General features: G+C 38.8%; 2 protein-coding genes across 6 annotated transcripts in view; one reads left to right on the forward strand and one right to left on the reverse strand.

The window, feature by feature from the left end:
• pex2 (peroxisomal biogenesis factor 2) overlaps positions 1-27,008 on the reverse strand; it is a 253,053-nt gene that overhangs the window by 45,341 nt on the left and 180,704 nt on the right. Inside the window, exon 1 of one of the 3 annotated variants that reach the window (XR_009120476.1) lies at positions 1,586-2,160. The exons of the other annotated variants lie outside the window; for them this stretch is intronic. The gene's annotated coding sequence lies outside the window, so the exon portion shown is untranslated. Of the gene's footprint in view, positions 1-1,585; positions 2,161-27,008 lie in introns of those variants that run through there. 3 annotated transcript variants of the gene reach the window in all.
• The window catches only part of zfhx4 (zinc finger homeobox 4), a 118,137-nt gene continuing 97,553 nt past the window's right edge, over positions 6,425-27,008 (forward strand). The window contains exons 1-2 of one of the 3 annotated variants that reach the window (XM_058059539.1): positions 6,426-6,774; positions 8,580-8,992. The gene's annotated coding sequence lies outside the window, so the exon portion shown is untranslated. Of the gene's footprint in view, positions 6,775-6,833; positions 8,993-27,008 lie in introns of those variants that run through there. The other 2 variants (XM_058059540.1, XM_058059542.1) reach the window with 2 other exon arrangements.

Here is a 27,008-nt window from a genome sequence, read left to right on the forward strand (position 1 = left end):
GAGGAAACTGTGAGGAGGGTACAAGAAGGGCAGAGAGTGGAATCGAACTCGGGTTTTGTAGCTGTGTGGCCTGTGCGCTAACCACTTGTCCGCCATGCAGCCATTTTTCTTTATTTTAGTTTTATTTAGTTAGATCATAAAGTCATACCTAGGGTACGAGAAGGACCGAGAGTGGAATCGAACCCGGGTTTTCTAGCTGTGTGGCCTGTGCACTAACCACTCATCCACCATGCAGCCGTTTTGCTTTATTTTAGTTTTATTTAGTTAGATCATAAAGTCATACCTATGGACAATTTAGAGTCGGCGATTGACCTAGCATGTTTTTGGAATGTGGGAGGAAACTGTGAGGAGGGTATGAGAAGGGCAGAGGGTGGAATCAAACTCTGGCTTTCTAGCTGTGTGGCCTGTGCGCTAACCACTTGTCCGCCATGCAGCCATTTTTCTTTATTTTAGTTTTATTTAGTTAGATCATAAAGTCATACCTAGGGTACGAGAAGGGCCGAGGGTGGAATCGAACTTGGGTTTTTTAGCTGGGTGGCCTGTGCACTAACCACTTGTCCACCGTGCAGCCGTATTTCTTAATTTTAGTTTTATTTAGTTAGATCATAAAGTCATACCTATGGACAATTTAGAGTCGGCGATTGACCTAGCATGTTTTTGGAAAGTGGGAGGAAAAGGGTATGAGAAGGGTTGAGAGTGGAATCGAACTTGGGTTTTCTAGCTGGGTGGCCTGTGCGCTAACCACTTTTTCCGACAATTGTATTTTTTAATTAAAGACAGCATCGGTTTTCGTAGAAAACCTTCCAGAATGAATTCATGACCAAAAAAAACGGCAAAGTTAGCGACAAACAAGGAGAGGAAAACTGATGCGGCAGGGATGCGAGGTTTGGTGTTGTGATGGGGGTAAAGGGGGGGGGGGCGTTATGAGGCCTGGATGAGAATATATATGCGTCGGCCCAGCGTTGTGTGAGACAAGGCAGGTTGCTGTCACTTTAAAAATGACTGTAATAAAAGTGACCGTCGGAAGATGGATCTGGTGATTTTGGCTTGCTAATCAGTCATCTGTGAAGAGGAGCACATAGCCCAGATTCAGCATGTGCCTGACACCCTTTGATTGATGTACGCTTCTTATATATTTATATCACAAAAAAAAAAAAAAAAAAAAAAAAAAAATTCTGTTCAACAGGGTGACATGACATCACCAAAAAGACCCAACGATGCTCGGGAAACCGTAGTTTGGAAACCTCGCCCTGCATGCTTATTTTCAGGAAGTAGCACTGACCAATGCAAAGGCACAATCAAAGATGACAGGAAGTGTGAGACTTCAAACCTCCCTTTTAGCCTCGTGACATGGGAAGGAGAGAAAAAAAAAAATAATGACCCCGCAGCTGAATCTCATATCGCCTTATCTCGCCTTCTCACACACACACACACACACACACACACACACACACACACACACACACACACACACATACAGATTGCCTGCAATAATAATAACCCCACAGACAACAGCTTCAGCCTCCCTCCTCCCATCCCCTCACCTCCTCCTCCCACATACAATCAAACAAAGCCTCTTTCTTACCTTGCGCATGACCAATCCTTCCATCTCCCCCCCCCAACAACAACCACCTCCACCTTTTTTTTTCCTCCCTTTTTTTTTTTTTAACTCTTATGCATGCTCTTCCACACTTAACACCTCACACTTCCTTCCATCCCACAGCGTGGCACTCTCTCACACACACCCCAAATAAATGCAGCCCTGCACGGTTTGTCGTTTTCCCATCTATCCCATACTCCTCTCTCTCTCTCTTTTTCTCTCTCTCTCTCTCCTGGCTGGTGTTGGTGAAATATCAGGGCAAACGGATTCCATCTTTTTTTTTTTTTTCCACTTTTCTTTGGCTCAGAGGGGTTGTTCAGTGCTATTTGGCCCTGGGGTGCATTTCAGCACTTCTGATGTGAGAGTGGGACCGAGAGAAAGAGAGAAAGAGAGAGAGAAGGGAAAGCTATACAGTGCAAGTGAAAAGGGGGGACGGAGTTGAACCAGCAACCCGTGTGATGGCTTTTTAAAGGCCTCTTCTTTTGTATAGGTGCACGGCCATCTTGGAATTTAAAGTGCGGTGTGTGTGCAGAAAATGTATTTACACTGCAATGGGTGTAAAAAATCATGTTACCATTTTGGAATAAGTAAAGTATATAAAATATGTAATAATACATTTTTAAAAAAATCAGAAATAAAAATTAAATTAAATTAAATTAAATTAAATTAAATTAAATTAAATTAAATTAAATTAAATTAAATTAAATTAAATTAAATTAAATTAAATTAAATTAAATTAAATTAAATTAAATTAAATTAAATTAAATTAAATTAAATTAAAATTTTCCTAATTTATTCCAGCTACTTACATACTAACATATTGGAGATTTTTTTTCATATTCATATTTTTAATAAAATCTGAATAAATAAATTCAATAAAAACCACTTCCCCCTCAATTCACAGTAGTGACTTAAATTTACTAACACACACGCTATTTTTCATATTTTTGCATAAATTACCCAAAAGTGGTAGTTGCTGGTTCGATCCTCAACTACACTGTAATGATGTAAAGTGAAATTACCGTGACATTCTTTTATTAAATAAACAGGGAAACATAGTAGAGTAGTATTTGGTAAAGTAGTATCTCATAAAGTGGTATCTCCCAAAGTGATGGTTGCTGGTTCGATCACAAGTCAGTGAATAGATTTCAATTACTTGTGTTTATTTCGGACAGAAAGCTAGCTTTTATGAAAATAATAATTTTTAAAAATTGTCATTCTCAGCTTGATTATGAATTAAATGTATTTTTAGTCATGATTTTTTTTCCTCCACTTCTTTCTCCTCCCTTTTTTTTTCATTCCTCTGTGAACCCCGGCGAGAATCGAGGTCAGGACACGCAAAATGCGCAGCACATCTCGGAGAAAAGACACATAGCTTTCAGAACAAATCACTGGTGAGTCGGCCCAGTGTGCAATGATTGTGACATTTTGTTTGGGAGAAATAGCATTTAATTGAAGGGAGGAGCGACACGCGTGGCAGTTATGCAACCAGGGGAAAATGTCTGCATTTCAGCCCAAATTGAAAACATAACAGGAGGTTTATGTTTGCGTGTGTGCTTTTTGAGGAGTTGCTACCAGTGTTGCTTTCTTGTTCTTCTTGTAAAACATGTTTTTATTTGCATATTTAAGCAAATATATCCATATATTCTTGTTAGAGATTCGTATATAAAACAGTTATCTGGTCTCTCCAGTCTAATTGACCACAAGAACCCAGATCACAAATGACGGCAGGTGAAGAAACCTCAGAAGAACTGAAGCCAACAAATGTCTTTTTGCAATTCTTCCAAAAATTACAGAAATTGCAGTCAACACATTGCAAAAATTAATTATGAGTAATTAATTAATCTTTTTAATCTCACAAAAAATGCTGTAAAGGCCCTCAACTTGATTGTGTCACATCAAAAATTGCTGTTTATATCATATACATTTTTACATCACTCCCGCTACTCACCTTGCCCTCAGCTGATACGAAACAAGACCTAACCCATTAACAGCGATTAAAAAATATACTGCAATAATTAATCAAAATGAATGCTTTCATTTGACACTAGATTGTTATTGTTTTATTGTTAAGACGTTCATCCACCGTTTTTTTTTTTGACAAGGTTGTGAGTTGCGGTACTGGTCATCATTAACGATTTGAATTTCAATTTATTTATAAAAAAAATTACAGAAATTGCAGTCAAGATATTGCAAAAAAATATTTATTTATCTTTTTAATCTCACAAAAAATGCAGTGTCAGATCAAAAATTGAAGTCTATACCATATAAATTTTTACGTCACTTCCCGCTACTCACCTTGCCCTCAGCTGATACGAAACAAGTCCGAACCCATTATCAGTGTTCATTAATCGGTCAAGGTGTGACTGACCACTGTTTCCCACCCAAATACAACACGATTAAAAATATACTGCAATAATTAATCAAGATTAATGGTTGTGAGGTGCGGTACATGTTATCATTAAAGATTTGAATTTCAATTAATTTATTTAAAAAAAATACAAAAATTGCAGTCAAGATATTGCAAAAATTAATTATGATTAATTAATTGATATTTTTAATCTCACAAAAAATGCTGTGAAAAGCCCTCAACTTGATTGTGTCAGATCAAAAATTGCAGTCTATACCAATATCAATTTTTACGTCGCCTCCCGCTACTCACCTTGCCCTCAGCTGATATGGAACAATTTTGAACCCATTAATAGTGATTAAAAAATAATAATTAATCAAAATGAATGGTTTAATTAATCTTTTTAATCTCACAAAAAGTGCTGTAAAAGCCCTCAACTTGATTGTGTCAGATCAAAAAGTGCAGCGTATAGCATATAAATTTTTATGTCGCCTCCCGCTACTCACCTTGCCCTCAGCTGATACGGAACAGGTTCGAACCCATTAACAGCGATTAAAAAATATGTTTTTATTTTATTGCTAAGACGTTCATCCACTGTTTTTTTTAACAAGGTTGTGAGATACGGTACAGGTTCCTGGATGTTTATGCCCCCCCACCCCACACACACACACTTTCACTCCAATATCGAGCATTTCCCATCGAAAACGGACGGCGAACACGCTCCACAAAAGCATCACCGTGGCTACAAACCAACATGTCAGTCTGTTGACATCAAATGGACTTCTCGGCCCTCGCCGGCTTATTTGCAGTGCCGGGACGGCCTGCTGGGCGTACGGTTTGTAGAGAGCGAGAAAGAGGACGGCGGCGGCGGAGGTAGTGGTGGCGGGGCGCATGGATGAATGGATGATGGGGTGGGAAAGCGGAGAGGGGTGACGGTCCCCTAGAGAGAGGCAGAGATCTAAAAGGACCTCTCGGACCAGTAAATTGACATGTTGGGCTCGTGGCTTGTCATGAAGAAAGCACTCTAATAAGCTATGTGACAACATATAGCGGTCTTACTTCCACGGCGAGGGGCCGCCCCCTTTTTTTTTTTTATTATTTCATATTTTTTATGTTTTCTTAGCAAGTTCTTTATTTTAGCTTTAGCAGACAGGTGCTATTGTTCCCAGACTGTCGTGTTACGGCTCTAGAAGTGCATGTGCCTGAGTGATAATCAATAGGATTCACTGTGGAAGTGGTTATGTGTGTGTTGGGGGCATCACGCTGGGGCCCCTTTGGGGGGTGGTGGTGTTGGTAGGGGTGGCGTCTTCCACTGACTGGACACGTGTCTATTAAAGAGGAATCAACAATGAAAAAAAAAAAAAAAAAAAAAAGATGGCGGGAGCAAAGGGCCAAGTGGGAGGTGAGGCTGAAAAGTCCTCGGCTTCTTCCTGTTTCCTCCAACATGGCAACGATCTGGTTTGCGCATTGATTTGCTCTTATCAAATAAACAGAGTGGAACCGGGGGTCTGGGGTGGGGGCTTTTTTTTTTTTTTTTTTTTTTAACCCCTCCTATAATCTAAACCCCTCCTTCTTATAGAGCCTTAACAGCTGTGGTGCCATGTAAATTTTACATGACCGCCCCCCTTGCCACCCCTGTCCCCGGTCCCCTATGTCTCCATATCATATTGCATATTAATACATACTTCATTTGCATATCTGATTGTGTTGCTTTTATGGGTTAAATGATGTTGAAATTTGATATTTGCAATGGAAACAAGTATAGGGGTGGGGGGCGTTTAAGGGGGGGGTGGTCACAGAGATGATTCCATTTGACCCCTAAAACGCAACGCAATCCAGTGATTGGAGGTTTAATTGTTGTCATGAGTATATGGTGCATCTGGAAGCATTTGGAAGTCCCCCCCATTTCAAAAAAAAAAAAAAAAAAGGGGGGTACATGCTGTAGTAATTACCCCCACTTTGAATTAAATTAATTAATCAGCAAAGTGTCTTCATAAGAAAGAGGTGTGCATTGTTTTCAGTGCAGACACTACTAGACCCCCCCATACTTACATTTACCCCCCCTTTTCTACCCCCCCCCCCCCTTCTCTCTCTCTCTCTCTCCCTCTCAAAGTGAAGCGGAAGAGTAGGCTGCAGTCTCATGTTGCGTATGGATTTTCGTTTATATAATCGATCGAAATGTCCCAATAAATCGATTTTGGGTTCTGTGTTTTACAAACAAGCGTTTATGGGTCTCGATTTTGTGTTAGGAGTGATTCCACGCGCGTGACGTGCACATCTGAATTGTTTTTAAATATATATATATATATATATATTTCCATAATAACGTAGAATAATAGAAGTATTCTAAGGAGGGTTAAATGCGCAAAAAAAAAGGGGGCGCCATATGCGTTGCATCCTTAATGAAATAAAGTCCAAAGCACACCCCCCCACACCCACACCCCCCCACCACACACACACACAAAAGCACTTCCTTTTCCCAGTGAATTTTTTCGACTTGAATTATATGCCATGACTAGTGTGTGTGATTGCGGAATATTAAATTAAAGTGGGATAAGTCTGCAAACCGAGGCGGGCTGCGTCCAATCCGCAACTCATTTGGCGCGTCGGAGGAGCGCATCACTGCTCCTCTTTGCTCTCAGTGACAATGTGCCAAATGTGCGCATTTTGAACAACACTTTCCATATGCTATTATCGGATCGCTACTGCCGCAAAAAGAGAAAAAAGGCTGCAAAAACGGAATGCTTTATACCAAAGGTGTCTACTTTTTATCTTGCGTTTTTGTCATTTTTTGGGAGTGATTTGGAGGCTGATTTTAAACGAGGTAAGATGTGAATTTTTAATATATTTTTTAAAATATAAAAGATTACATATTTTATATAGTGCTGTCATATTTTCTGACGCAAATATAATTTTTCGTTTTTTTCTTTATGTTATATACACAAAAGAGTGTGTTTTTTATTTCTAAGTTATTATTAAATGTAGATTATTATTATTATTATTATATTATGTGTTGAATATCAATATTGTGTATGTGTTATGGGCCTTTAAATGCTGATTTGTGTGTTTTTTTGTGTGTGTATGTGTGAGAGAGACTTGGTCAGTGGGTCACGGCTGTGGGTTTTTTGGCGTGTTTTTGTGTGGAGCCCTTGTGAGGCACACATGGGGGGGTCAGCGGTGTGCTACCCCCAAGGTGCACCCTTTTTCCAAGCACATTGCAAAGAAGCAGTGTTCTGTTTATTAATAATGCAATAATAATTTAAAAAAAAATATGCATTTTATAGTAGAAAAAACGCATTTTTATTTTCTGATGTGATGTTTTATTATGGAGAATATTCCACAGTTATTCGTTTTATGAAAAAAATACATATTTTTGCTCGATTTTGGACATTTTTCAGCATTTTCATTGCACATAACTGCAGCTTTTACGCATAATGAACCGAAAACGCACACAATAAACGAACGAAATATGAACGGTGTATTCTAAAACGGTGCCCCGGAGAAAGAGCATCGTGTGCAGGCAAGGCAAGGCAAAGGGAGGGGAGGCATGCTGGATGTCTGAGCCGGGGGAAGAGAAGAAGGATTTAACCAAAAGATAAACAACATTACATCCTTAAATCCTCTTTTCTCGCTTTTATGGACCAAAACCAAAAACGAAAAAAAAAACTCATTAAGAATATTAAAAAAAAAAACGCAGTTTACAGTGAATGTAGTCCTGAGGTGTTTATAAAGCAAGCAATGATGAGCGGAGATCCGCACTTGCACATCCAGCGGTTCAACTGGAGTCTCTTAGCCCGAATATGAGCGCAGCCTCCCGGGTTTGGAAGGCTGCGGAACCCCCCCTACAGGACAGGGAGGAATCTGCAGCAGTTTGTCGAAAAAAAAAAAGAAAAAAAAAACGACAACCATGACTTCCATTGTGTTTAAAAAATTAAAATAAAAACATATTTAATAATAAGAAAATGGATCCACTTTTACGCACGTTGCGGTCCAGTCCGTGCGCTTTGCAGGAGCTAGTACAGTTCACTGCAGCCTTATCATGACATCCCAAAGCCCCGGTTCAATTCACCCCCCAGCTTCGATTTTTTTGTGTCCACCCCACCAAGTCTTGATTTTGTTCTGTTTGGACGGATTCGGGTTTTTTTTTTGTGAGGGGAGAGTTTGCGCAAAAAGGCTGCTTGTTTGTTTTTTGTTTTTTTTTGTGTATGGTGACCTTGTTGCGTTTTTGGCTCTTGATAGTGCTGAAAGGACACACTTTATACATTGTATACACTTCCGGTTAATGTTAAAAATGAGTTCGAGTCCAATTCTGATTCAGATTTGTTAGTTTGATTGTTTTATGATGCGTTTTTTTTGGTGTTTAAATGATATTTTGGTTGTGTTGCTGCGTAAAAATTGTTTTTTTTTAACGTGTGCGCATAAAAGGGAATATATTTAATTTTTTTAATTTTTCCTCAAAGAGCCCACATCCGTGCGGACCTCATTTGCATGGCGGAGACTGTTGATCAACTCCCTAATTACACTTCTTCTCCTCTCTCCTCTCTCTCTCTCTCCGCCTCCTCTTTCCTCTGCTCCCTCCCTCCTCTCTCTCTCCCCTCTCTCTCTCGCCGTCTCTCGACCCATTCCCAGAGTGCATATCGGGGAAATGGACACACAAAGACATGCGCACTCAACTTAATCAGCCATTTTTTCAACCCAAAAAAAAAAAAAGCAGGGCTAAAACGATAATAATTAGCAGAATAAAGACATATCGGATTTTCATTTCCTTTGCAAGCTCCGCGTTTGGCGAACCTCCGTCCAAAAGGAGAGACAAGCAGAATCTCCCCCCCGGTCGACACGTCGTCTCCACGGCCACCGGAACCAAAATAAGGGACTCTATAGAACGCTTTTGTGGCACCTTTCTCCTTTTTTTGTGGGAGGATTATTCCACTTTCACCTGTTTCTCCGTTTTTGCGTAATTGTCTTCTTGAGCTGGATGTGATCGTTTTTGGCGCAAGCGAAGAAGAAGAAAAAAAAGGAGGTGCAGGCGGCTTTGGAAGAAAGTAAGTTCTCCGGCTTTAACTTTTATTGAGTAGTTGGTGTGTGTGTGTGTGCGCTCCCGTGAATCCACGGCTCGTCTATCGATTATCTATGCCGCTGCTGGTTCACTGACATCGGGACACTTTTTGGATAACAGGTGCTGGGGTGGCTTTTTTTTTTTAAAAACGAGTCCACTCCAAAAAGGAGGCGGATGTGGACGCTTTGGTTGTTGTTCCGAGGCGCTCTTACGCACGGCTCCGCGCGGACCGAGACTATAACCCACTTTAAAGTTGACCCACGGTGTGATGATGCGTTTACGGTTAAGAGTACCGGACGTCCCGTAAACGCATATTTCTTAGTGTTGTTATCGTTTTTAACATTAAAAAAGACAAAAAATAACTTCCGTGATCTGTACTGCTAGAGCGGTGTACTGCGGTTGAGTTTACCCGGCATCGTGAAGCGATAGTGCGGTTGCTGGTGGCACAGCGAGTCCGTGGAAGAGCACTCGGTTCCCCCGGTTGGAAGCGTAATGGAAGACAGGTGGAGAACCAATCAGTTTAACATTTATCTTTTATTTTATCATTTATTCATTTAATTTTCACTCTCTTTTTACATTTTATTTATATTTTGTATATTTTGTATATTTTGTATTTTATATTTTGTTAGAATTTTTGCATTTTGTTTACCCTATCACGTCTCAAAGTGGGACACAGTGACAAGGGGGTGGGATTGGGTGTGGGGGGGCATCGATCGCAAAAAAAAAAAAAAATGCCAAGGGGCCAGTCTGTGTCTAACCCGAGTATATATACCATGTAGTGTGTGTGTGTGTGTGTGTGTGTGTATCCATCAGTGTATTACACATTTTTTAAATACACTTTTTAACCTATTTTAACTATTTCCTTGCTTATTTTATACATTTTATGCAATACTAATTGTAGATTTATTATAACTAATATGTTTAAAAATATTCTAATTAGAATTTTTGCAGTTTTTTTAAATTAATGACATTATATTTCTATATAAAGTGTAATAATTTTTATTAAAAAATGCATATTTAACTATATTGCATATATTTATATTTTAACATGACTTACAAAAGAAGAGGCCTATGTTTGTGGATACATTTTCAGGGTCTAATTGCAATGAATTTCATCAGTTAATGATGCTATTGTCTCACTTATTTTCTTGCAAATGACCCCCCCCCCTCATTTTTTCAAGTCTTTGATTTTTTTTTGTTTTTTATTTACAAAAAGGTTTTTGTTTTTTTGCTTTTGCGGGATATCTTATGTGTTGGTTAAGCTGTGTTCATTTTTATCCGTATAGCAGTGTAAGAGGAGTAATGACAGTGAAAGAAAAGGGGGTGGGGGGGGGGGGGGGGTCACACATATATATACGTATATATATGAGAGAAAATGGGCCGAGGACAATAGCTGTTGGCTTGAAAATGCTTCTTGATTATTAAAAGCTAATGCATTTGCAGTATTGCAGCCTTCATTAAAGGGTGCACACACACACACACGCCAGGGGTGGAGGGATGGTACAAGGGTAGGGAAAAAGGGGGGGGGTGAGATGATGGGAGAAGAAGGTGGGGGCTGAGTCCCGTCCTATAACTCCTGGGCCCCGAGACACATGCAGCAAGAAGATTGGCTCGGGCCTCTCCTCGGGGTCGACAATGTGTCATTTCCACCCAGCTAGATTGCCCTCTGCCTATCTGATATTAATGTGCAAATCAATATTTCAGGGATTAAATTTCCCTTCTTCATTTTTTATGGTTTCTACCTCAATAAGTCTCCCGTCTAATAGAGGAGGCTGGATGATTTAGAAGCCTTTGCTGCTGCTGCTGCTCGGAAAAAAAAAGAGAGAGAGAATTGAAGCTTTGCAACAAGGCTATCTCTGCATTTTAATGTTCATCTCTACGAATCCCCCATAGGCCTACGAGTAAGAAGGACTATATCGCTGCTTTGCACTGTAAAGACTACCCAATTTCCCTAAAAAGGCAAAAAAAAAAAAAAAAAGAAAATACAAGTCCGGTTACATATACATAATATACACTGTGTAATCCGAGTAGCAGGTATTATTACTCAAAAAAAGAAAGCTCTAGCGAATATGTTAGCTTACCGCGCGGTGGCGTATACTCCGACTGTATTTTTATTTGCATACGACGAGCTTGAGCAACATCTGGCGTATGTGTCATGATTAGCGGAAAGCAGGAGTGTATTTATTACCATAGTCATAATACTGCATCTCATTGAGAGTCAACTGAATGAGAGTGTGACTCCCCGCAGACCAATAGGCCACTAGGTTTATTTAATCCTCCTTCCTGTACCATCTGCTGATGTGTGTCCAGTACTGAGAGACATAAGGGGGAGGGGGGGGGGGTAAAAAAAAAATATTTTCCTTATTCAGGCTTTGAAGGAGAAAGCTAGAGAGGAAGAAGCACAAAGGGACTCTAATTGTAGCACGACCGCTTGGCTTCCTCGCCGGTTTATTATAATGTGAAAGACACGGGTACAAAAACGTGTAAAAAAAAAAAAAAAAAATTTTTTTTTTTTGCATAATTTTTGATGAATATACTGTAGTCAGGAAAGAAGGGTTAACAGTAATGTGTGTGTGTGTGTGGGGGGGGGCGGCGGGGGGGGGTCCTGCATGTGTCAGGCCTGGGGGCACCACACACACTTTCCCCTTAAAGACTTGGAGCGAGATCAAGACTCTCCGTCGCTCCTCCAAGTGTGTGTGTGTGTGGGGGGGGGGGGGGGGGGGTGTAGGCCGCTTGTGAATATGCGACGTTTTGGTGTAATTAGCACTTAATTATATTAACATATGCAAATTATCAGCTTGTCGCTACGCCGGTGGGTACACGTGGGGGGACCCGAGGTACAAGTGGTTCTATTGTAACGCCGCGGCGGGGTTGAAAGAATAATAGCCAGCTCCGCATAACCAACCCCCCCCCCCCCCCCCTTTCGCTTATGTAAATCTCTGGCCCCGGCTAAATTTCATTAGTCGCCATGACAACATGCTTAATTGTGCTGACTAATGTCCCATGATCTGCTGCCAGTCAGAATAGATGTCCAACCACCCCTCTCATGCCCCCGCCGCCACCCCATATATACACACACACACGAGGCCCAAGTGTCCTGTTTACACACTCTTATATGTGTATTTGCATATTTACCCCCCCCTCCCTTTAAAAAAAAAAACGAGTGCTGTGTGTGCATGTGGTTGCAATGTGTGCAGGGTTTTAAAGGGGGGCGGGGGTGTACGGTTGCATGACACCAGTTCAGTGGTGTGTCACATGTGTAACGTCTGCTCAGGCTGGCACCGACAACATCGGCGGATTTGTTTTTGATTAGACGACAAGACTCTGGAGAAAGTGAGGAAGTGAAGGACGCGGTCCTCGAACGTATATATTTTCGCGGCAAAAAGGTGGCGGCTACTAGTACTTGCATGCTAATCCTGTTTTTTTTTTTGACAGCAACGTAAACTGATATAATTGCTTTTCAGAGGCAGGATCGGCAGTTTATACAAGTGTGAAAGCACGGGGAAGGGGGATTAGCATTATTTAGCATAATGCTGGCCGGGCGCTCAATGGGGCATTGAACGCTTGACTGGGTGACAGAGATGAAAGGGAGATGAAATGCTCTCCCCCCATGTCACCCCCTTACACCCGCCCGCCCGCCTCCTCCATCCGTCCTGCTGCTGTTGTCGGTCGAGAACCCGGACCCCGGAAACGCCATGCGGGTGTTTCTTAAACTTTGTGCAAAGTTTTCGATTAAAGATGGCATTTTTAATCTTTTTGATACACAGATTAATGAAGTGCGACAAAATATTAATGCGCACGATTAATCCTACATTGGCTTTTTCAACATGGCGGACTCTTGTTGAAATGAAAAGTGTCGACTTTTCAAACATCCATCAAAAATTTTCTATTCAAATGCTAAATATGTTTGTTATACTAACTTGCCTGTAAGGCTGCAACTAATGGTTAATTTCTCAAGTGATTAATTTCAATTAATCGTTGAGGCCAGAAGTCGACAAACTTTCAAATCAAAAGAGCCCACAAAATAAAAATGTCTGGAGTCGCAAGACATAAAAGCTTATAAACTTTGAAAATTTTCTATGTAATTTAACAGAATTTTACAGAGCCGTGGGTTGCAGACCCCTGGGATAGGCTCTCAACCAGGGGTTGGCAACCTTTACAGATCAAGAGTGACATTTTGCCCCCTCGACCACTGAAGAAAAATAGTCTAGAGTCGCAAGACACTTTTAAAAGTTTCAATCTAATTTTTACAAAATTTTACAGAGCCATGGGTTGCAGACCCCTGGGATAGGCTCGAGACCAGGGGTTGGCAACCTTTACAGATCGAGAGTGACATTATGCCCCCTCGACCACTGAAGAAAAATAGTCTGGAGTCGCAAGACAGAAAAGCTTATAAACTTTTAAAAGTTTCCATCTAATTTTCCAGACTTTTACAGAACCGCAGGTTGCCGACCCCTGGGTTAGGACCTAGACTAGGGGTCGGCAACCTTTACAGATCAAGAGAGACATTTTGCCCCCTCAACCACTGAAGAAAAATAGTCTGGACTAGCAAGACATAAAAGCTTATAAACCTTTAAAAGTTTCAGTCTAATTTTCCAGAATTTTCCAGAACCGTGGGTTGCTGACCCCTGGGATAGGCTCTCGACCAGGGGTCGGCAACCTTTACAGATCGAGAGTGACATTATGCCCCCTTGACCACTGAAGAAAAATAGTCTAGAACCGCAAATATAACTTACGTATAAGCCTTTAAAAGTTTCTATCTAATTTAACAGAATTTTACAGAGCGGCGGGTTGCCGACCCCTGGGTTAGGACCTAGACCAGGGGTTGGCAACCTTTACAGATCAAGAGAGACATTTTGCCCCCTCGACCACTGAAGAAAAATAGTCTAGAGCTGCAAACATAACAGCTTATAAGCCTTTAAAAGTTTCAATCTAATTTTACAGAGCTGCGGGTTGCCGACCCTTGGGTTAGGCTCTCGACCAGGGGTTAGCAACCTTTACAGATCAAGACTCACATTTTGCCCCCTCGACCACTGAAGAAAAATAGTCTAGAGCTGCAAACATAACAGCTTATAAGCCTTTAAAAGTTTGAATCTCTGTTAATTTTCCAGAATTTTATAGCCTGGTCTAGGGCCTAACGCAGGGGTCGGCAACCTTAACATTTCAAAAGAGACTTTTTGCCTCTGAGCCTACTAAAGAGAAACAACATAACAGCTTATAAACTTTTAAAAGTTTTAATATTTCTTAATTTTACAGAGCTGAGGGTTGCCGACCCCTGGGTTAGGCCCTAGACCAGGGGTTGGTAACCTTTAAATTTCAAAAAGGTAAAGAAAAATAGTCTGGAGCCACAAAATGTAACTGCTTCTAAACTTTTAAGAGGTTTAATGTTTTTCTTAATTTTACAGAGCTGAGGGTTGCAGACCCCTGGCTTAGACCCTAGACCAGGGGTTGGCAACCTTTAAATTTCAAAAAGGTAAAGAAAAATAGTCTGGAGCCACAAAACGTAACTGCTTCTAAACTTTTAAGAGCGTTAATATTTCTTAATTTTAAAGAGATGAGGGTTGCCGACCCCTGGCTTAGACCCTAGACCAGGGGTTAGCCACCTTTACATATCAAGAGACATTCCCCCCCCCCAGCCCACTAAAGAAAATAGTCTGTAGCCACAAAACGTAACTGTTGAGTGTTTCGTAATTTTACATAGTAGCGGGTGCTCGACCCCCCCCCCCCCCCCTCCGAGTGCGACTCTATGGACCAAATCGATAGCAACCAAACACAAACTGTCAGTGGTTTGGTCCACAAGATATATACATTTTGAAGTCTAAAAACAATTAATGGTCATTGATTAATTTGATTAATCGTCGATTAAATGTTGTTTTAGAGACTGCTTTTGCGTACTTGTTTGTAGTATTTTACGCCAAATGGAAATTTACAACAATTTTTATGCAGTATAATATGTGGTAATATATGGTATAGTCTGTTTTTTTAAAACCGCTATCGCTAACATAGGTTAGCTAGCGGTGGCGCGGGCTACAGATATTATTTGTATCATTTTCTTTGAAATAATGATCTGCATGGAACAAGTTGGTCACGGGCCGCATTTTGGACACTTTGGATCTTCTATTTACATGGAGGGAATTATTTTTGGGAATATTTTGGGATTTGTTCGGATACGGTCTTGTTACTGTGCAGGAAAGAAGCAGGTGTGTTTTATGTGAATTCCGTGTGTGTGAGCACCCGGCTTCAAATTGCCACCGTGACTTCCATGTGACCCGACTCGACTTTTGCGACTAATTTATGATCAACCGTCATCATCGGCCCATTGCGTCCGCTGTATGGAAATGATCCCCGGAATGGAGGGACCGAGGCGGCGGGGTGGGGGGGGGGGGTGCAGAACATGCAACGCCACAAAAGCCGATGTGGCCCTGTTTTTGTTGTCTGTTATTGGACAGGATCTTCTTTCTTTGACCTTTTGCACGCCGCCACCCCCCCCCCCCCCACGTCTTTCATATGCAAATGGCGCTCAGACCAGAGGAGGAAACACACGCTGGAATGAAAGGACAAAGCCTCCCTCTCGGCTTCTACTCCTTATCCGTACCGCATCTCCTCTTTTTTTTCCCTGCCTCTCTCCGGCAACTTGACAGACTTTGGCGTGAAAGGAAGTGAGCGCTGACGGCGTACAGGAGAGGTTGGCAATAGCGATCTGGCCGTGACCTGCACCACCTGCCAGGATCAAGTAGATCCTGAGTGGTTCGTTGGAGTGGGCCCTCATTGGGTGACACCGGTGACGTTTTAAAGCGATGGTTTTACGTCGAGGAGGGATTGTATTGAACGGACGTTACTATAAAGTAGAAGAACCATGTGATGTCTCACAGCATTTTATAGAAATTATTATAATAATTATAAATAAATAAATAATATAATAAATATTTATAATAAATAATTATTAATTTTTTTATGCTAATATATACATTATTATATATTTTTAATGTATATTTTTTAAAAATAGGATCATTTTCTTTAATATATATTTTAATTTATTTATTAATGTAAAAATATTTATTATGATTATTATAGTTAATTACAGTTAATTCTAGTTTATTCTATATATTTTAAAATGATTTACAAATAAACACATAAACATGACATACACATGACACATACATTAAAATAAATATTATTATTAAATATTTTCTTGGTAATTGGGATTTTTACCCCAATATTTTAATATGCAATTTTTTATGCTAATATGTATACATTATTATAATTTTTTTTAAATATATATATTTTTTAAAAATAGGATCATTTTCTTTATTATATATTTTAATTTATTTATTAAATTAAAAATATTTATTATGATTATTATAGTTAATTACAGTTAATTCTAGTTAATTATATAACTGAAACACTGAACATTTTTATGCTAATATATATATATATATACATTATTATATTTTAAATATATATATATATATATATATATTTAAAAATAGGATATTTTTGTATTATATATTTTAATTTATTTATACAATTAAATAAAAAATATTGTTATTATGATTAATTATTATAGTTAATTACAGTTAATTTTCGTTAATTTTATATATATTTTTTAATGATTTACAAATGAATTAAGGACAAAATATGTACTTTTTAACGTCTTTGTCCAGGTTAGGTTGATATTTTTGCGTTACAATTAAATGATTATTTTTTTTAGTCGATTAACTTGAAACTTGTCGATTAATCGAGTAAAGCCGACGTTTGTGAATATCATTTTTGCTTATGGACGACTAAAAAAAAATTTAAAAATATTGTTAGAATTATAACAGGTTCATACATAAATGATGTCAATGAGGCTAGCAATCAGGCTAGCGACCGGCTAAATTGTTTGCACGGTAAAAAGGTCGAAACTGTTTTCCGAGCTAAAGTATTCTCACGTGCTCTGAGACTTTTTTTTTGCGTTTTCCCCCCTTAAAATACTTCAAATACGTCGACGTAGCCTCAGTCAGCGTCTCTGGTGAGGTAAAAGGACACTAATGCAGTTAGCTAGCTAGCATAACACGCCAGCACGAAGTGGTTTTCCAAGGCTCCTTTTTCAAGGCCGTGTTATGGGAAGGGGTGCATGTTATCTGTAGGAAATGTAATTTTTGTCCTCATTGAAATCGTTCATTATTGAGCCCGGTTATCTAAATGTTTTTGTTGCTGTTGGTCTCGCGCCAGTCGGGATTGCGTTACCATTTTTTTTTCTCTCTTTCTCCGTCATCTCACTGAGCCTTCATCAATCTCTTCAGGGAAAATTTTTTTTTTCTCCCCTTGCCTTTTTTCTCAGGCTCGACTGCCTGTTTAGCATCTCCGGAATATTAGCACGGGATTGGCTACTTCATGCAGAATAATATGCTGATTTAAATTAAAAAGTGCGGAAATTTCATGGACCGTATCTGAGTTGTGCGTTTACAGGTTTTTGAGTCGGACAAAATGCGGTACAAAAAAAAAAAAAAAACGAGGCCCTTTGCCTTTTATGTTATATTGTCTGTTTTGCATGTCGCTCTGCTGGTGTCTGGCGCATGTTCTTTGTTCTCGTGTTCTTTCTTTTCTTTCATGTTCTTTCTTCCTTCTGCTGACAGCCATGACATGTCACGTTGGCAGCGGGTGTTCATAGCAAAAAAAAAAAAAAAAAACGCTTTTCCTTAACTTTACGACAAAGTGTTGCTTGTTTTATTGGGGTTTCGGTCGGGATAGGGGTGTCCAAAGTATGGCTCAGGGACCATGGCTACTTTTTTTATTGACCCGCGGCACATTTTTAATAATAATAAGCTAAAATCAGCAGTGATTTGATGAGAATAAAGTCAAAATATTAAAAGAAAAAAGTTGGAAGTCGGAATTTCACAAGATTTTATGAGAAAAATACAGAAGTTACGTTATGAAAATAAAGTCAAAATATTATGGGAATAAAGTCATAGTAAATATACAAAAAATTATATGGAGTTGTAAAATTAAAATAAAAAAATGGGGAAAAAAGCTGTAATTTTACAAGAAGTCAAAATATTAAACTAAAATAAATAATAATAACAACAACAACAACAACAACAATAATAATAATAATAAAAACATAAATTATATTAGGAAAGCAGGAAGTGAACAAATGTAACAGTTAATATAGAAAATATATTTTAAAAAAGTGTATGGAGTTGTAAAATAAAAATAAAATAAAATTTAAAAAATGCAGTAATTTTACATGAATAAAGTCAAAATATTACGACAAAATGTTACAATTTTAGCGGAACAAACTAGTAATATTATGAGTAAAAATATTGTCATGTTATTGAATTAGAGTTTGTTTTTAAAGTCATGTTATGAGTTACGAGGAACAAACAAAACAAAATAAATAAAAAAAAATATTCATAATATTATGGGAGTATTGGCAAAATATTATGGAAATTTTCATGAAGAAATTGTTGAAATGGAGCAATAAATACTTGAAGTTTTACAAGGAATAAAGTCAAAATATTAAGATGAATAAATCGTATTTTATCCAGAATGTTTTGCATTTTTTTAACATATCATGAAGCTAAATAAATTGTAAATTTTAATTTAAAAATAAAGAAAAAAATTGTAAATTGTAAAAAAAAATCTGAGTATTATGAGATTTTTTTTTATTTTTAAAAAATTAGTTTGAAGGGGTTATAATTTTATGAAAATAGAGAGAAATTTTTTTTTAAAAAATATTTTGGAAAAAAAGTTGATACTGTTAATAAGTACACTTCCGCCTATATCACACCTTGGAATATGTACACTAAACATACCTTCCTAGCATATCTATTCTGGAAGTGACGGGAAAAAAAAAATTTGGACACCCTTTGCGTGTCGCTTGAAGGTCAGAGCAGGAAAAGCCGCCATAAATTAGAACAGGAAATGGCGACGAATCAACAAACACGCAACCCAAACGCCACACAATAGCACAAGAAGTCTCATGACGGACGATACATTCCCCTCCTTGTTTTTCCCCCGTGGGGGTGGGGGGGGGACAAAGACTCAGATTGAAGAACGCGAGTCACAGGACATTTTTGCACATTAGCGAGTAGACGTTCGCCGTTGTGTATCAAATTAATAAAAATCCACACATTTGTATTTCGCCCCGCGTGAAATCAGTTACCCTGCCGTTAATGTAAACCCTGATGATTGGCGTTAGGTATTCCTGCAGGCAATTGGATCCCAGTAACTCGTCAGGGAATAAGTGGCTAATTAATTATGCATAACCGTCGGGTTTAAACAACACCGTAATGAAAAATGAGACAAGTTTACTAAAGAATTTAACCCGACTAATAACAATAAGCCTGCAAAAGAACCTTATCGGTAATTAAGTGCATATTTCTATTAAATGGAAAAACTAGTAGCGGAATGATCTAAAACAGGCAAGCATGTGTCTCCACATCCCACTCCTGCCTGGCACCGGCCGTGGAATAATTATTTGCTTTAAAAAGAAGGAAGGCAGAGAGGAAAAAAGAGGCTTTTTGTGTGACAGGATAGAAGACGAAGAAGAGCAGAAGCGGGTAAGAAGGAATGTTCCTGTGTATGAAATTGTAGGTATTAACAGGGGTGGTTTTGCTACGTGGTTTTTGGCTGATGAATCAGTGCTCTGCCCCTAGACTAAATAAGAGAGGGGGGAGCTTTGTCTTGTTTCATCTCGGTTTAGATGGAGCGGATAGAAGCAGGCTGTGCAGGAATTGTTAAAAAAAGCAAACAAGTGCTGACGGATGGGCATCGTTTGATAGATTCGTTATAAATGGTATTTATTTATACTTATTATAACAACAACACAACTGCATGTATCTGGAAGGATGCCGGTCATCGTTATTTATTATCGGTGAGGTTCCAAAGTGCGGCCCGGGGGCCTTTTGCAACCCGCTGTTGTTTTTTTGATGGCCCTACAAATTCTACAAATATTGAAGAAAAGAGTAGTCATTTTACAAGAATAATGTCAAAATATTAGGAAAATTAGGCGATAACAACAACTGTGCAAAAAGTTGTAATTTTACCAGAATAAAGTTGTCATATTGTGAAGAAAAAAAGTATTTTAAAAGCATAACAAAATCTGTAATAACATGAGAAATAAAAAAAATTATTTAGGCAGAAATTATTAACATTTTTCAGTCAAAAAATGATTAATCTTATCTGAAAAGAGTTATTGATTAATTTAATTAATCATTGATTCCTTGATTAATTGTTGCAAAAAATGTAAAAAAATCACATTAAAATATTTCAACCAAAAATTATTAATTCCATCTGAAAAGAGTTATTGATTAATTAAATTAATTAATCATTGATTAACTGTTACATGAAATGTAAAAATAAATAACATTTGAGAGGCAGAACTCATTGGATATTTTTCATATTTTTCAACCAAAAAAGATTAATTCCATCTGAGAAGAGTTATTGATTAATTTGATAGTTGATTAATCACTGTTTATTTGATTAATTGTTCCTGCTCAACTCAATAAAAGAGAAATGACCAGAGCAAAAACTGCTCTAAAAATCCTTTACAAGAACCGTGCAAATTATCCGTGCAATAAACTGTGCAATAAACTGTGCAATAAACATGTGGCTTGAGCAATCTGTACACATCTGTAAATAATGCATGTAACTACTTCATTTGTATTAACTTGATTTTGCAATTCATCTACTCTTGTGTGCTCTTGTGCTGGGACAAATAAAGGAAAATTGAAAAAAAAAAATAAAAATATAATTTAAAATAGAAAAATAGTTAAAAAAATAGAAAAAATCAGCATTTTCCCCACTCTTCCATCATATTAATTTTGTATTATTATTAATTTAAAATGTTACATTTATTATTATTTTACTATCAAATTAAGGCCAAATTATATTATATTTACATTTAGTTTTTTCTTTCAGTTCATATTGTGAAACTCGCACGGTTCAACACGACCGAAAAGAAATAGCAAGAATCCGAGTTTATTTAACCTTCGCCCTTCTCTGTGTCGCAGCAATTACTGATCATTTCTTCACTTCCTGTGTTTAATTATTACCACTTTCTAACAGGGGAAGGGGGAAAAATTGCAACAAGATGCAGTTTAAAGGGTGGAAAAAATAATTAAAACAAACTAAATAAATGAAAATAAATCATGAAAAAAAATAATTTAGAGATGAAATATAAATGAATAAATAACAGTATTTTTTTCCACGGTACTTGTACTTAATAACTTGTTTCCCACAGCGAGCAGTAAGGTAATGGACCTATTTCATCTTCTTCTCCTCTCAGCAGGCCAAAACTTCATTTTTTTTTCTTTTGCGCGTGACACGTTGTTTATTTGATAAAGGAATATTGCGGCGCTAATCTAAAAACCACACTAATTACATGTGACAGTTGTTTGTTTGTAGTGAAATCAAATTAAAATGTAGTCACTCTCTCACCCCCCCCCCCCCACCCCCGTAACTCAAATTCTCTCAAATTCCCTCCCCATGGTAACCAGAAAAAGAAGCCACGATGGCATAAATAACAACTGTGTGTGTGTGTGTGTGTGTGTGTGTGAAGAGGGCAAACTCACAACAGCTGTCAGAAAGAAGACAAAAACAGCAGTGGGGGGGTCGGGGGGGGGGGGCGAGAGTGAGGCTGTTTAAAAAGCAAAGCTTTGGTCTAAAGTTCATTTGGAGACCTGGCTAATTAAATAGAAAGCCAAAAGCTTAAGTTAATTAGTAATTCCTTGGCTCCATGAAATTAGTCACGAGCGTTCAAGTCCAAAAAAAGCTACAGCATGTTTGCTAGTTACCTGCTTCGTTGTTAAAAAAAACCACGATTATGTTTATGAAAATAATAACAGTTTAATAATAACTGTTTAGTACTGTCTTTAGACAGGGGTGGGATTGAACTTTGAACTTTGTTGATCGGTATGATGAACAGTGATTAGGATCCGCGATGGTGGATTTGATATTAAAGTGTTTTCGGATCAACATTTGCAAGAAAAGTGTTGTTCAATTGCCGTTGTTCAGTCACAACACAATCCAGGTACAATAATAATAATAACAATTAAAAGAAAAATAATAAAAATAATAACAAAAAGAAAAATATTAAAAATAATAAAAAGAAAAATAATAAAAAATAATAAAAATAATAACAAAAAGAAAAATAATAAAAATAACAAAAAATAATAATCCATATGCATTTAAAGTATAAAATATATTATTATATTAATATATTATTTAGAATAGATGTACTCTGAGTCACAGTGTAGCCTTTAGACTGGTTGTCAGGCTAACGCTAGCCGCTATAATCTAACTTGTTTGTTGAAATGCCACTCCAGTGACATTTTTTCATGTTTGCGTCTCAAATCATACATTATGGTGCATTCAAGGACCATCAACGGTTTTACCTGTGCTATAACATTTCTAAGTAATTGCAATTTAATGCTTTGGACGACTTTCAGATATATTAGGTTTGCTCGATGTCAGCCATGTTTTTTTTAACCAATCCTGCTCAAATTTGACACACACATGCTCGACAATCTCGTAAACATGTATACCAAATTTTATGGTATTTCGGCGAAATGGTCAAAAGTTACGGACAGGTACGCGACTGCATCGGCGTTCATGTTGTTGTGTGCGGCGGTCAATCGAAACAAATAAATACGTACAGACTACTTTTATGGAAAATTTCCATTTTTCGAATTTTGGGAGTTACGTAGTGGCCTTTAGAGTGGTTGTCAGGCTAACGCTAGCGCCTATAATCTATGCTACTTGCTTGTTGGAATGCCATTACAGTGACATTATATTAATGTTTGCATTTCAAAGCATACATTATGGTACGTTCAAGGACCGTCAAAGATTTCAGCTCAAATTTGACACACACATGCTCGACAATCCCCTAAACATGTATACCAAATTTTATGGTATTTCGGCGAAATGGTCAAAAGTTACGGACAGGTACGCGACTGCATCGGCGTTCATGTTGTTGTGTGCGGCGGTCAATCGAAACAAAAAAATACGTACAGACTACTTTCCTGGAAAATTTCCATTTTCCGAATTTTGGGAGTTACGTAGTGGCCTTTAGAGTGGTTGTCAGGCTAACGCTAGCGCCTATAATCTATGCTACCTGCTTGTTGGACACTACAGTGACATTATATTAATGTTTAATGCGTCTCAAAGCATACATTATGGTGCGTTCAAGGACCGTCAAAGATTTCAGCTCAAATTTGACACACACATGCTCGACAATCCCGTAAACATGTATACCAAATTTTATGGTATTTCGGCGAAATGGTCGAAAGTTACGGACAGGTACGCGACTGCATCGGCGTTCATGTTGTTGTGTGCGGCGGTCAATCGAAACAAACAAATACGTACAGACAACTTTCCTGGAAAATTTCCTTTTTCCGAATTTTGGGAGTTACATAGTGGCCTTTAGAGTGGTTGTCAGGCTAACGCTAGCGGGTGTAATCTATGCTACTTGTTTGTTGGAATGCTACTACAGTGACATTATATTAATGTTTGCATCTCAAAACATACATTATGGTGCGTTCAAGGACCATCAACGATTTTACCTGTGCTATAACATTTCTAAGTAATTGCAATTTAATGCTTTGGATGACTTTCAGATATATTAGGTTTGCTCGATGTCAGCCATGTTTTTTTAACCAATCCTGCTCAAATTTGACACACACGTGCTCGACAATCCCGTAAACATGGATACCAAATTTTATGGTATTTCGGCGAAATGGTCAAAAGTTACGGACAGGTACGCGACTGCATCGGCGTTCATGTTGTTGTGTGCGGCGGTCAATCGAAACAAACAAATACGTACAGACTACTTTCATGGAAAATTTCCATTTTCCAAATTTTGGTAGTTACGTAGTGGCCTTTAGAGTGGTTGTCAGGCTAACGCTAGCGGGTGTAATCTATGCTACTTGTTTGTTGGAATGCCATTACAGTGACATTATATTAATGTTTGCATCTTAAAACATACATTATGGTGCGTTCAAGGACCGTCAAAGATTTCAGCTCAAATTTGACACACATATGCTCAACAATCCCCTAAACATGTATACCAAATTTTATGGTATTTCGGCGAAATGGTCGAAAGTTACGGACAGGTACACGACTGCATCGGCGTTCATGTTGTTGTGTGCGGCGGTCAATCGAAACAAATAAATACGTACAGACTACTTTTATGGAAAATTTCCATTTTCCGAATTTTGGGAGTTACGTAGTGGCCTTTAGACTGGTTCTCAGGCTAACGCTAGCGGGTGTAATCTATGGTACTTGTTTGTTGGAATGCCACTCCAGTGACATTTTTTCATGTTTGTGTCTCAAAGTATACATTATGGTGCGTTCAAGGACCGTCAAAGATTTCAGCTCAAATTTGACACACACATGCTCGACAATCCCGTAAACATGTATACCAAATTTTATGGTATTTCGGCGAAACGGTCGAAAGTTACGGACAGGTACGCGACTGCATCGGCGTTCATGTTGTTGTGTGCGGCGGTCAATCGAAACAAACAAATACGTACAGACTACTTTCCTGGAAAATTTCCATTTTCCGAATTTTGGGAGTTACGTAGTGGCCTTTAGAGTGGTCGTCAGGCTAACGCTAGCGGCTATAATCTATGCTACCTGCTTGTTGGACACTACAGTGACATTATATTAATGTTTAATGCGTCTCAAAGCATACATTATGGTGCGTTCAAGGACCGTCAAAGATTTCAGCTCAAATTTGACACACACATGCTCGACAATCCCGTAAACATGTATACCAAATTTTATGGTATTTCGGCGAAATGGTCAAAAGTTACGGACAGGTACGCGACTGCATCTGCGTTCATATTGTTGTGTGCGGCGGTCAATCGAAACCTGGAAAATTTCCATTTTCCGAATTTTTATAGTTACGTAGTGGCACAGTTGTGATAGCGCAAAGCAAGCAAAGAATGCCAGGGGCTCTGGCTCGCTGATTGTGTGGATTGTACAGTATAACCAGCCTTTTATATTTGCCAGGTGGATGTGAAATGCCTGCGTCAGAGACTGCGGTGTGTGTCTGTCTAGTGAGTGTGTGTGCTATCCTTGACTGACGTGGACGCTGTTTGCTTAACCTCTTCTGGGCTGCACTGCCACGGCCTTGTCAACTTAAGTGTGTGTGTGTGTGTGTGTGTGTGTGGAGCAAAGGTAGCTTTCATTTTTTTTTTTTTTATATATTCCCTGCAGTATTTTTGCTAAACAAACCTGCTGAGAGGCTGAGTGTGAGAGGGGTCTGAATCAACACAAATGACTGATATGTGTTGTTTTTTTCAATCCCACCCCCCCACATGACCCCCCCTCTCTCTCTCACACACGCTGGCATATAATTGTGTGCATCCACACACCCCAAAAATGAAACATTTTAGAGATTGTTTTCAGGCCCTGTATTTAGCAGGATTAATAATTTCATAAATAATCCCAGCACGTTGTATTGTATTGTACTGTATGTGTGTGCATGGGCGAGAGAGAGAGGGTGGGGCGGGGGGTGTTTTGCCCCATGCTTTAGCCTCATCCAAGAGATAAGGACCGTGATTTATGTAACGGCTAAGCTCTTTCATATTGTGTATGTTGTACCTTACAAGAGCATGATGAGCATGCTAGATTAATATTTATTTAGTACAGTCAAATCAAGGATTAAGCAGTCATCGTTTTAGCGCTAATCCACGTCTCTGGTGAGACGCAGAGACAAAGCCCGGGGCAGATTAATAAAGACACCGCGTTTGCAAAGTCACAATTAGTTGCCAACTCGATCGCTCGCTCGGAAACGGTGCCAAACTAGGGATGAGTACTGATATCCGGTGTCGGTATCGGTGCCTCATTTGGGTGCTAAATGCATCCAGACTCGACGAGTAACTTCCTTTAAGTAAGGCAGCAGTTAAAATTCATTGCCGACCTTAACACACGAAGAGCAGCGCTCAATTCCAACATGGTAAACTTGCACGTTTCTTTGTTGACGACCTTAACACACGAACAGCAGCGCTCAGTTCCAACATGGTAAACTTGCACAGGTTTCTTTATCGGCGACCTTAACACACAAAGAGCAGCGCTCAGTTCCAACATGGTAAACTTGCACAGGTTTCTTAATTCCCGACCTTAATACACCAACAGCAGCGCACAGATCCAACATGGTAAACTTGCACACATTTCTTTATCGCCGACCTTAACACACGAAGAGCAGCGCTCAATTCCAACATGGTAAACTTGCATGTTTCTTTGTTGACGACCTTAACACACCAACAGCAGCGTTCAGTTCCAACATGGTAAACTTGCACACATTTCGTTATCGCCGACCTTAACACACGAAGAGCAGCGCTCAATTCCAACATGGTAAACTTGCACACATTTCGTTATCGCCGACCTTAACACGCGAACAGCAGCGCTCAATTCCAACATGGTAAACTTGAACAAGTTTCTTTATCGCCGACTTTAACACACGAAGAGCAGCGCTCAGTTCCAACATGGTAAACTTGCACAGGTTTCTTAATTCCCGACCTTAACACATCAACAGCAGCGCTCAGCTCCATTACGGTAAAAGTTTGATGCTTTTAAACCTTAACGCCAACCTTAACACGCCAACAGCAGCGCTCAGTTCCAACATGGTAAACTTGCACATGTTTCTTTATTGCCGACCTTAACACACGAACAGCAGCGCTCGAGTCCAAAGTGGTAAACACACATGATCGCTAGCCTTACACACTATCAGTTCCAACATGGTAAACTTGCACACGTTTCTTTATCGCCGACCTTAACACACAAGGAGCAGCGCTCAGTTGCATTACAGTAAACTTGCACACAGTTTGATGCTTTTTAACTTTAATGGAAACCTTAAAACACCAACAGCAGCCAAGTTTGGTGCTTTTTAAACCTTGTCGCTGACCTTAACACACTAACAGCAGCGCTCAGTTGCATTACGGTAAACTTGCACATGTTTCTCCATTACCCAACACACAGTTTGATGCTTTTTAACTTTAATGGAAACCTTAACA

Source organism: Doryrhamphus excisus, chromosome 21, assembly GCF_030265055.1.
Source record: "Doryrhamphus excisus isolate RoL2022-K1 chromosome 21, RoL_Dexc_1.0, whole genome shotgun sequence".
In the NCBI taxonomy this organism is placed as follows: Eukaryota; Metazoa; Chordata; class Actinopteri; order Syngnathiformes; family Syngnathidae; genus Doryrhamphus; species Doryrhamphus excisus.